General features: G+C 50.8%; 1 protein-coding gene and 1 long non-coding RNA gene across 3 annotated transcripts in view; one reads left to right on the forward strand and one right to left on the reverse strand.

The window, feature by feature from the left end:
• ICE1 (interactor of little elongation complex ELL subunit 1) overlaps positions 1-653 on the reverse strand; it is a 57,006-nt gene extending 56,353 nt beyond the window's left edge. The window contains exon 1 of the mRNA XM_066579133.1: positions 513-653. The gene's annotated coding sequence lies outside the window, so the exon portion shown is untranslated. The remainder of the gene's footprint in view (positions 1-512) is intronic.
• The window catches only part of LOC136578933 (uncharacterized), a 14,237-nt gene continuing 2,079 nt past the window's right edge, over positions 221-12,378 (forward strand). The window contains exons 1-2 of one of the 2 annotated variants that reach the window (XR_010786692.1): positions 221-621; positions 7,428-7,707. This is a non-coding gene — a long non-coding RNA (uncharacterized lncRNA). The remainder of the gene's footprint in view (positions 622-7,427; positions 7,708-12,378) is intronic. The other variant, XR_010786691.1, reaches the window with a different exon arrangement.

Raw genomic sequence — 12,378 nt, forward strand, 5'->3', positions numbered from 1 at the left:
TCACACAGGGGGAGGGGCTAGCTGGAGAGGAGCTCCCCGTTCACACACAGGGGGAGGGGCTAGCTGGAGAGGAGCTCCCCGTACACACACAGGGGAGGAGCTAGATGGAGGCGCTCACTGTACACACACAGGGGGAGGGGCTAGCTGGAGAGGAGCTCACTGTACAACACCGGGGGAGGAGCTAGATGGAGGCGCTCACTGTACACAAACAGGGGGAGGAGCTAGACGGAGAGGCGCTCACTGTACACACAGGCACGATGCATCTGCCAACAAGCAATGCAGCAGCAGGACAGAATGCCGGACCCACATGTGGGGCTGCCTGTGTAGTCACCCCACAGCCGCTGGACAGCATCACTGCGTCCACATCAGGCAAGAATCCTCAGAGCTCCTTCATGGAGTTTATTAGACAACAGACGGAAAGACGCGCGCCGCGTTCCGGGGCGCATACTAACAACAAGCCCCTCCGCCAGGGGCAATATCAGCATTATTATACACCCTCGTGGGCTACATACCGTCAGTGACATCCTCTGCCAAACGGGATCCCGGGAACCACCTCCGTATGAGCCGGAACCGGAAACATTTTCGTGCTCCATCGTGGAACGCACCGCAAGCTACGCACCCGTAGGCATATTAGCAGTTTACGTTTAGGTTAAGCAGCGCTGCTGATTAGAGCCACCTGATTGGCTCTTCGGCACCACGTGACTACACAGCGTGCACGCGCATTGCCTTCAGCAGCCGTGCACTACACACTACACTTAAAGGGGTTGTCCCGAGGCAGCAAGTGGGTCTATACACTTCTGCATGGCCATAATAATGCACTTTGTAATATACATTGTGCATTAATTATGAGCCATGCAGAAGTTATAAAAAGTTTTATACTTACCTGCTCCGTTGCTGGCGTCCTCGTCTCCATGGTGCCGACTAATTTTCGCCCTCCGATGGCCAAATTAGCCGCGCTTGCGCAGTCCGGGTCTTCTGCAGTCTTCTATGGGGCTCCGTGTAGCTCCGCCCCGTCACGTGCCGATTCCAGCCAATCAGGAGGCTGGAATCGGCAATGGACCGCACAGAAGAGCTGCGGTCCACGGAGGAAGAGGCCATCTTCAGCGGTGAGTAGAGAAGTCACCGGAGCGCGGGGATTAAGGTAAGCGCTCCGGTGAGCTTTCTTTACCTCCCTGCATCGGGGTTGTCTCGCGCCGAACGGGGGGGGGGGTTGAAAAAAAAAAAAAACCCGTTTCGGCGCGGGACAACCCCTTTAAAGGGGTTGTCCCGAGGCAGCAAGTGGGTCTATACACTTCTGTATGGCCATAATAATGCACTTTGTAATGTACATTGTGCATTAATTATGAGCCATACAGAAGTTATAAAAAGTTTTTTACTTACCTGCTCCGTTGCTAGCGTCCTCGTTCCCATGGAGCCGACTAATTTTTGGCCTCCGATGGCCAAATTAGCCGCGCTTGCGCAGTCCGGGTCTTCAGCAGTCTTCTATGGAGCCGCTCGTGCCAGAGAGCGGCTCCGTGTAGCTCCGCCCCGTCACGCGCCGATTCCAGCCAATCAGGAGGCTGGAATCGGCAGTGGACCGCACAGAAGAGCTGCGGTCCACGAAGACGGAGGATCCCGGCGGCCATCTTCAGCGGTAAGTATTGAAGTCACCGGACCGCCGGGATTCAGGTAAGCGCTGTGCGGGTGGTTTTTTTAACCCCTGCATCGGGGTTGTCTCGCGCCGAACGGGGGGGGGGGGGGTTTAAAAAAAAAAAAACCCGTTTCGGCGCGGGACATCTCCTTTAAAGGGGTTGTCCCGAGGCAGCAAGTGGGTCTATACACTTCTGCATGGCCATAATAATGCACTTTGTAATGTACATTGTGCATTAATTATGAGCCATACAGAAGTTATAAAAAGTTTTATACTTACCTGCTCCGTTGCTGGCGTCCTCGTCTCCATGGTGCCGACTAATTTTCGCCCTCCGATGGCCAAATTAGCCGCGCTTGCGCAGTCCGGGTCTTCTCCTCTTCTCTATGGGGCTCCGTGTAGCTCCGTGTAGCTCCGCCCCGTCACGTGCCGATTCCAGCCAATCAGGAGGCTGGAATCGGCAATGGACCGCACAGAAGCCCTGCGGTCCATGGAGACAGAGGATCCCGGCGGCCATCTTCAGCAGGTGAGTATGAAGACGCCGGACCGCCGGGATTCAGGTAAGCGCTGTGGGGGTTGTTTTTTTAACCCCTGCATCGGGGTTGTCTCGCGCCGAACGGGGGGGGGGGTTTAAAAAAAAAAAAAACCCGTTTCGGCGCGGGACAACCCCTTTAAGTAGCACGGGGTTAGGTTTAGGATTACCTAAACCCAACCCTAACCCTAAACACTAAAACTAACCCTAAACCTAACCCCGTGCTGCTTAAAGGGGTTGTCCCGCGAAAGCAAGTGGGGGTATACACTTCTGTATAGCCATATTAATGCACTTTGTAAAATACATCGTGCATTAATTATGAGCCATACAGAAGTTATTCACTTACCTGTTCCGTCGCTGGCGTCCCCGTCTCCATGGTGCTGTCTAATTTCAGCGTCTAATCGCCCGATTAGACGCGCTTGCGCAGTCCGGTCTTCTCCCTTCAGAATGGGGCCGCTCGTGCTGGAGAGCTGCTCCTCGTAGCTCCGCCCCGTCACGTGTGCCGTTTCCAGCCAATCAGGAGGCAATGGAACGCACAGAGCCCACGGTGCACCATGGGAGAAGACCTGCGGTCCACCGTGGGTGAAGATCCCGGCGGCCATCTTCGCAAGGTAAGTAAGAAGTCACCGGAGCGCGGGGATTCGGGTAAGTACTATCCGTTTTTTTTTTTTTTACCCCTGCATCGGGTTTGTCTCGCGCCGAACGGGGGGGGGCTATTGAAAAAAAAACAAAAAACGTTTCGGCGCGGGACAACCCCTTTAAGTGTAGTGTGTAGTGCACGGCTGCTGAAGGCAATGCGCGTGCACGCTGTGTTGTCATGTGGTGCCGAAGAGCCAATCAGGTGGCTCTAATCAGCAGCGCTGCTTAACCTAAGCGTAAACTGCTAATATGCCACCCGTAGCGCTATCTGCACGTCAGAAGCCGACCGCATATTACCCTTTTCAGCCACAGTTCTCCGGCGCGGCGCATTCAGCCAATCAGCTGGCTGGAATCGGCACCACGTGACTACACAGCGTGCACGCGGATTGCCTTCAGCAGCCGTGTGCACTACACACTACAGTTAAGCAGACGTGCACTACACACTACACTTAAGCAGCACGGGGTTAGGGTTTAGGGTTAGGTTTAGGGTTGGGGTTAGGGTTAGTGTTTAGGGTTAGTTTTGGGGTTGAGTTTAGGTTTAGTTAACCCTAAACCTAACCCCGTGCTGCTTAAGTGGCATTTAGAATTTTCCCGCCGAGCGGGCTTTTTGAATTTTCCCGCCGAGCGGGCGCTTTGAATTTTCCCGCCGAGCGGGCGCTCGAATGTTCCCGCTGAGCGGGGCGCCTACCCTGTGGCACCCCGCGTCCATCTCTTTGCGTAGCGCCGCTCGGCGCGCGCATAACGCCGCACAGCTGGTCTGCCGGCCACACATGGCGGCCTTTTTAAACTTGCCGCCACACGCGTACGCCTCCTACTGCTCCCTCGTGCTAGGGATGGGTGGCCGCCCTGCGTCCATTATGCCGGCACGCAGGTATGCATTACCCGCTTCCCGGTCGCGGTCTTAGAGGCTGTGCACCAGCATCGCCCCCTACAGCAGCGTTGGTCACACGTTTCCTGTGTGCGTTGCCGCTGGTCAGGATGGGTTGTATATAACCGTGTCTCACGGCCACCATTGCCCTCCTGCTGAACAGATTGCGTAGCTCACGACGTTCGGGCGTTTGATTGCGATAGGCTGGCGTATAATGCTACTGTGCGACCCGCTTTGCCCGCAGGCAGCAGCTGGCCACTCCATACGCAATCCTCTCAGCGAAACTGAGGTCGCTGGGACCCCTTCCGTACTACACACAGGCTATCGGTGGCTCCCTGGTCGCTGATCTTACCCCTTTCCATACAAAAGGAGTACCGCACAGCTACCCATATCTGCTCCGGACCGGGTTGAGCGTTGCCTGGCGGAAGCTCCCCCATTGCACCTCCTGCAGTTCCCTGCAGCAATCAGCACCGTGGTGTCTAAGTCCAGGATGACACGCGGACAGGGCGGCCAGAGCCACATGCCAGGTGTGCTCTTGCTACAGCTCTATATATACTGACAACAGCGTGCAAACTCTTGTCAGCATTACTCTGGGCTCGCTGACTGGATTCATCGTTCCCCATGTCGGCTCCGCACCAGGTTGAGCCTTACATGTCGGCAGCTCCCCTGTGGTTCCCCCGCAGTCACATGCCCCACAGTGTCCGCGTCCAGGAGGACATGCGGGCGGGGCGGCCAGAGCCACATACCAAGTGCGCCCGCGCTGTAGTTCGAGATTAAGCGGAGAGAATCTCGTCTTACAGATAACAGTATGCGATATCTTGTCAGTACTCGCACAGGGAGGCTCTGGACTCATTTTTCCTCATGTCTGTCCCGAATCCGGTTGAACTCCTCTACAGGCAATCGCATCACAGTGTCCGCATCCAGGAGGACACGATGACAGTGACTGGCAAGGGTCACATACTATGTGCGCGCTCTCGTTAAGGAACGAGACTACATCCAGCCGGAGAATATCTTGCCTTACGTACAATGGGGTTCAAGCTGCCTGTCAGCGGTACCCCAGGCGGCTGAGACCGGTGGTACTTCCATGCCTGAAGCAGCGCATACACTGGTTTGAGCAGGGGTCAGCTTCGTCCCCTCAGTAGTTTCCTGCACCCTGGGTCGCAGTCCAGGACAGAGCCGCATATCAAGTGCGCTCTCTGCTGCCGTACTGGTTTACAAGCTGATTATCAGCGGTACCCGGCCTTCATGTCAGGCCTGACCTGGTTGCCCTGGCCTTACAGCTAGCCCCCCGCCTTTCCCTGCAGGCAACCAGCCCGCTAGGTCCGATGCCGGGATAGCACGCACAGGGCCCGGCTAGTACCACGTCTGATATGTGGTCTCGCTATTGTACGAGAGTTACATTCACTCAAAAATTAGTCATCTTAAGGACAACATGTATTTGCGCCTTGTGTGGGGCAGGGTGTTAAGGCAGCAGTATGCAGTCCAAAACTCTTAAGGAAGTCGAACAGCCGTTGGGCTTCCTTTGGTCTGGCTAAGTCTTGTGGTACCCTTCTGAGGAATATACTATTCTCAGGAGCTCTATGAACACGTCGTATTCGCCTCCACACCACAGAAGCTTGCACTTCGGATGGTTTTCCTAACGTCTAGCTCCCCTGAAGTGACCACCTGCAGCTTCCTACAGGCAACTTGGGGCGATCTACGATGACAGGAGAGCCGCATACTATTATTCCCCAGCCACAGACGGAAGTGACGCGGGGCGCCCCTCCGGCGGTGCTTTGTAATGCCGAGTTCATTTCCTTCGGGCGTTCTCTGAACTACAAGGCATGTGTACTCTCTAGGAATGATGGACTGCTAGTTCTACAGCCGTGTCAGCAGGACGTGGATAGCCCTCTGCAGGAGACAGAGCTCCTGCTGACCCTGGTGGGGTGCAGAACAGGCCACGTTTCTCCGATTTGGGATGGGGAGACTGACCGTAGGAGTGCTCTGTATTCTAAACAGTCGCTATGTCGGTTCAGGGCTGCCGGCCCTGATCCTCAGCAAACTGGGCCCTCCTAGTCGCTTTCGAGACTGATTGTATAGGAAGGTAAAACGTCCAATGGGGTTAAAGCGGACAGATCCAGCGACTCGCTGCGATTCTCCTGCATTGTTCCCCCTGCATTATGGCTTGCAGCACAGTGTAAGACAGTCCATACTTGTACTGTCTGCAATTTTAGGCTTCCTCCATCCCTATTGCCGATGTTTCCTCAAAGGGATCAGTGAGTCTCGTACCAGGGTACCCTTGCTACCTTGTGCGGTCAATTTTTCTATACCCAGTGGAGTCACACGGTTACATTGCATCCCAGCATGGGGCCAGCCCTAGTTGATCACGAAATGGGCAGATGTCCTCGGAAGCCCATGGGGCCATGCAGAGGTGGACCCCGTGGGCATTGTTGCTGGATCACGGAACAAAATTTTTCTTCACACCCCCTTTTTAAGTTACAGCTAATCAGACAGCCGACGCCATGGACGGAGGCTGTCAGCATATACAGCATCAGGTTCATACGGCAGGCCTTCCAACCATGGGCAACACGGGACTCCAGCATGAGACGGTTGCATATCTCAACAGGTCGTTCTCACTGGCGTCTGGACTCGACTGTTCCTTCCTCACGGAGGGACTGTGAAGGTGAGGTTGAATACCTGGAGGTATATGGGACCTGACTTACGACTAAGTCGCCTGGCAGAAGGCCCACAACCCTGATGTTTTGGTGCCTATGGCTCCACAGCTCCAACTTTGGATGCCTATTTGGTACGGATGGTACAGGAAACGGTCGTTATCTAACCGCTGTATGTCCTGACGCCGGTATCAGGATCCACTTTGGTGAGGTAACGGTGGGCACCTTCTCGGTAGTTCCAAGGAACGCTCCAAGGCAGGGCTCTCTGTTGACTACGCCAGAGTATCTCGTGCAGGTAGCATGCTTCAGTCACGCTAGCGCGCTGCCGGTAATCCTGGCAACTCCGACTGGATCCCTGCGTTTCCAGAGTGAACTCCTTACAATGACTCTGCCTTGCAGCAATGCAGGGTTACTATGCCAGCAAGGTCATTTTCTCAGGCCGTATTATTCGGAAGGCGTGTGCCTCGTCGGAAGCTCCTTTCTGGGTTTTGTTTTTTTCTTCCCTTTGAGGGTGGATGGGGCCGTTACTTAGGCCCCTTTAGGCTCGGTCTGAGCATGCGGGATACCTAGCCATCCATTAACGCTGGTCGCAGTTGAAGGACAGATTGCTTCCTTACACATGCGACTTCTTATATTTTCCCGCCCCCTTGGGTACTGCTCTAGAACGTCCCAAGGTCTTTGCTGTGTCCCCCAATGATAACAGACGAGAAAACAAGATTTTGTAAGAACTTACCGTAAAATCTCTTTCTCGTCTTGTTCATTGGGGGACACAGCACCCACCCAATCTGGTATTGGAACTGCGACGTATACTCCCTAGGGGAGGGTCCTCGGTGCCGTCGCACACGGTGTTGGAATGAGTTACAGTTAGTGAGTATTGTTGTTTATTATCTATGTTGTATCCTACTGGCTGCTCCTACTGCTTGCATACAAACTGAGCTAGCATGCTGCTTTCAGGAGGGGTATAGCTAGTGGGAGGAGTTAACACTTTTGTGCTTAGTGTCGCCTCCTAGTGGCAGAAGCTATACCCAAGGTCTTTGCTGTGTCCCCCAATGAACAAGACGAGAAAGAGATTTTACGGTAAGTTCTTACAAAATCTTGTTTTTTTTGCAGATTTGTGCGCTACGTGTGGAGACACGACCACCTGAGATTTGCGCGCTACGTGTGGAGACGCCACCCGAGATTTGTGCGCTATGTGTGGTGAGTATGACACCTGAGATTTGCGCGACGCCACCTGACGCAACCTCACTTTTTTTGCAGATTTGTGCGCTACGTGTGCAGACGCCACTCTGCGCCTTTTTGAAAAATTACGTGTGGAGAGGATCCTGACGTTTGGACGCGTTTCGAGAAGAATTTCGCTTCGCTCGGACACCATCTGACATCACTCAGTGAGGTAAGCTGCTGCATCTGCCAAAATTTTCATCGCGTACATCTGCTAATATGTGCATATTTTGCGCATATAAGCAGGTTTTCGCTTGCATCCGCTCATATCTGCGTATTTGCAGGTTTTCGCTTGCATATGCTCATATGTGCATATTTGGCGCATATTTGCAGGTTTTCGCTTGCATCTGCTCATATGTGCATATTTGGTGCATATAAGCAGGTTTTAGCTTGCATCTGCTCATATGTGCATATTTGGCGCATATATGCAGGTTTTCGCTTGCATCAGCTCATATGTGCATATTTGGCGCATATCTGCAGGTTTTCCTTTGCATCTGGCTCATATGGGCATATTTTGCGCATATAAGCAGGTTTTCGCTTGCATCTGCTCATATCTGCATATATGCAGGTTTTCGCTTGCATCTGCTCATATGTGCATATTTGGCGCATATTTGCAGGTTTTCCCTTGCATCTGCTCATATGTGCATATTTTGCGCATATAAGCAGGTTTTCGCTTGCATCTGCTCATATCTGCATATTTGCAGGTTAACATAGTAACATAGTATGTAAGGCTGAATGAAGACAATGTCCATCTAGTTCAGCCTGTCTATCCTCCTGTGTTGATCCAGAGGAGGGAAAAACCCCAAGGCCAGAAACCAATTAGCCCTTTTGGGGAAAAAATTCCTTCCCGACTCCCTAATGGCAATCAGACTGTTCCCTGGATCAACCCCTAATAGTTCCTACCTGCCTATATACCAGGATTGACACTTAACCTAATATTTATATCCTGTAATATCCTTCTTCTCCAGAAAGACATCAATTCCCCTTTTAAACTCCTCTATGGATTTTGCCATCACCACTTCCTCCGGTAGAGAGTTCCACAGTCTAACTGCTCTTACTGTAAAGAATCCCCTTCTATGTTGGTGGTGAAACCTACTTTCCTCCAATCGTAGCGGGTGTCCTCTTGTTACCGTCGTGGTCCTTGGTGTAAACAGATCGCGGGAGAGATCCATGTGTTGTCCCCTCATGTACTTATACATGGTTATTTGATCGCCTCTTAACCTTCTTTTTTCAAGAGTAAATAGTCCCAATTTGGATAGCCTCTCTGGGTATTCCAGTCCCGTCATTCCATGTATTGTATTAGTTTAGTTGTCCTTCTTTGAACCCCCTCAAGCACTGTGACATCTTTCCTGAGCACTGGTGACCAGAATTGTACGCAGTATTCCATGTGAGGCCTGACAAGTGCCTTATATAATGGAAGGATGATGTTCTCATCCTTCGCCCCTATACCTCTTTTAATGCATCCCAAAACTTTATTTGCCTTTGCAGCAGTTGACTGGCATTGGTTACTCCAGTTTAGTCTTTTATCTACTAATACCCCCAGATCCTTTTCCATATCACTTTTCCCTAGTGGTACCCCAGTAAGTGAATATTTGTGACATCCGTTTCTCCTGCCCATGTGCATAGTCTTACACTTTTCAACATTGAACTTCATTTGCCATTTTTCTGCCCAAGCCCCCAGCTTGTCCAGGTCCGTTTGTAGCCGTACGTTGTCCTTCGTTGTATTAATTATATTGTATAATTTTGTGTCATCTGCAAATATTGATATTTTGCTGTGCAGCCCCTCTATCAGGTCATTGATAAATATGTTGAACAGAGTGGGGCCCAATACTGAACCCTGTGGCACCCCGCTAGCGACTGTGGTCCAATCAGAGTACGAACCATTTATTACCACCCTCTGCTTTCTATCATTGAGCCAATTGTTTACCCAATTACACACGTTTTCGCCCAGTCCGAGCTGCCTCATTTTGTATATTAGCCCATTATGTGGCACGGTGTCAAAGGCTTTAGAGAAGTCCAGATATACAAGATCAATAGATTCTCCCTGGTCCAGCTTAGAGCTTACTTCATCATAGAAACTGATCAGATTTGTCTGACATGAGCGACCCTTCATGAATCCATGCTGGTGAGGAGTTATTCCCTTAATTTCCTTGAGGTACTCATCGATGGCGTCTCTCAGAATCCCCTCGATGATTTTTCCCATTACTGAAGTGAGACTTACTGGCCTGTAGTTTCCAGGCTCACTTTTGCTTCCTTTTTTGTAAATTGGAACCACGTTGGCAATGCGCCAATCCAATGGTACTACTAATAGTACTACTCCGGTCTTGATAGTGTCCAGAAATATTAGGTATAGCGGCCTAGCTATCTCGTCACTTAGTTCCCTTAGTATCCTTGGGTGTAATCCATCTGGGCCCGGTGATTTATCAATTTTAGTTTTCTTTAGACGCTTCCGCACTTCCTCCTGCGTTAGGTATGAGATATTTTGTGAGGGGTTCGTTTTATTCCCCTGCATCTCATGTGGCATTTCCTTTTCTTTTGTGAATACACTTGAGAAAAAACTGTTTAGTAGATTTGCTTTCCCTTCGTCATCATCAATGATTTCTCCTGCATTGTTTTTTAAAGGGCCAGCGCTCTCCCTGCAAATCCTTTTGCTGTTGATGTAGTCGAAAAATAGCTTCGGGTTGTTTTTGCTCTCTTTGGCGATCCGTCTTTCTGCTTCCTCCTTGGCAGTTTTGATCATATCTTTGCATATTTTGTTTTTTTCCCTGTATGATTTTAGCGCTTCTTCGCTGCCTTGTTGCTTTAGTAGTTTGAACGCTTTCTTTTTTCCGTTTATTGCCCCTCTTACCGTCTTGTCGAGCCACATTGGTTTCCTTTTACTTGAGTTCCTTTTATTTTTAAAGGGAATGAACTGCTCACATGAGGTGATTAGGATCCTTTTGAACTTTTCCCATTTGTCCTCCGTACTGGTATTTTTGAGGATGTTGTCCCAATTAATGTTACCGATAGTAGTTCTAAGCTCATCAAATTTTGCCTTACTAAAGTTTAGTCTCTTTGTCACTCCCTGATAAGGCTTTCTATTGATTGATAGCTGGAAGTTGATTATATTGTGGTCACTATTCCCCAAGTGCCCCTCAACCTGTACCCCCTTTATTCGGTCTGGTTTGTTAGTTAGTACTAGGTCCAGAATGGCCCTCCCTCTTGTTGGTTCCTGCACAAGTTGGTTCAGGTAATTGTCTTTAATTACTCTCAAGAATTTATCCCCCCTATGAGATTTGCAGGTTTCCTTCTCCCATGTTATATCTGGATAATTAAAGTCCCCCATGATAATTACTTAGTTTCGCTTTGACACCTCTTCTATCTGCCTTAGTAGTAAGTTCTCAGTTTCTTCTGTTGCTTTTGGTGGTCTATAGAAGACCCCTATCAGGATTTTGTTATTTTTTCCTCCCTGTATTTCTACCCACAGAGATTCCACCTGTTCGTCTCCTACCCCTATATCCTCCCGTAGCCTCGGCTTCAAGTTTGACTTGACGTACAGACATACCCCTCCCCCTTTCTGGTTCCTTCGGTCTCTTCTGAAGAGATTGTACCCCTGCAAATTCGCCGCCCAATCGCACTTATCGTCAAGCCATGTTTCCGTAATTCCGACTATACCATAGTTTTCATCAATCATTCTCGCTTCAAGCTCACCCACTTTACCGATCAGACTTCTTGCATTCGTGGTCATACAATTTATATCATTTTTTTTGTTTTTTAAATTTGTTTTGTTGCTATTCGTACTTATGGCTGATCTATCAGTTCTAACTGTACTAACCCCACCCCCTGCTCGTCCCCCATTCCCTTTGCTTGGACCCGGATCGCTAATTACACTGGCTACCCCACTATATCTCATTTTACCCTCCCCCCAGTCCCTAGTTTAAACACTCCTCCAGCCTTCTAGCCATCTTATCCCTCAGCACAGCTGCACCCTCCCCATTAAGATGCAGCCCGTCCCTACGGTAGAGCCTGTAGCCGACAGCAAAGTCAGCCCAGTTCTCCAGGAACCCAAATCCCTCCTTCTTACACCAACTCCGGAGCCACTTGTTTAGCTCCCTAAGATCCTGCTGCCTTTCTAGTGTGGCTTTAGGTACAGGTAGTATTTCCGAGAAAACTACCCTGGAGGTCCTCGCCCTGAGCTTGGACCCTAAGTCCCTGAAATCATTTTTGAGGGCCCTCCATTGACCTCTAACTTGTTCATTGGTGCCAACGTGCACCATGACCGCTGGATCCTCACCAGCCCCTCCCAGTAATCTGTCAATCCGATCCGCGATGTGTCGAACTCGAGCGCCAGGAAGACAACACACCGTTCGACGATCCCAGTCTTTATGGCAGATTGCCCTCTCTGTCCCCCTAATAATTAAGTCCCCCACCACTAGAACCTGTCTAGCCTGCCCTGCTCTCCCCGTCCCCGTCTCACTGGAGCAGTTATCCCCCTGGCGTTCAGAGGGCATGTCGTGCTGCAGCGGTGCTGGCTCTGTAATGGCATTCCCCACATCTGCCAACGTTGCAGACATGTTGGGTTGTGCCAGTTCAGGACTAGCCTCCCTGAATCTATTCCCTCTACGCCTCCTTCTATCTGACACCCAGCTGACTGCCTGCTCCCCCTGCTCTTCCGTACCACCATCTGCCCCCGCCTCTACCCCAGCGAGTGCTCAGTGAGCACCAAACTCCTTTCCATGATGTCAATGGCTCTCAGTGTTGCCAGTTGCCCATTTAGATTCAGAATTTGGGCTTCTAAATGTGCCACGTGCACGCATCTTGCGCAACAGTATGCACCCTCGATCGGCTGATCAAGGACCGCATA

This window comes from Eleutherodactylus coqui, chromosome 9, assembly GCF_035609145.1.
Source record: "Eleutherodactylus coqui strain aEleCoq1 chromosome 9, aEleCoq1.hap1, whole genome shotgun sequence".
NCBI classification, from domain to species: domain Eukaryota; kingdom Metazoa; phylum Chordata; class Amphibia; order Anura; family Eleutherodactylidae; genus Eleutherodactylus; species Eleutherodactylus coqui.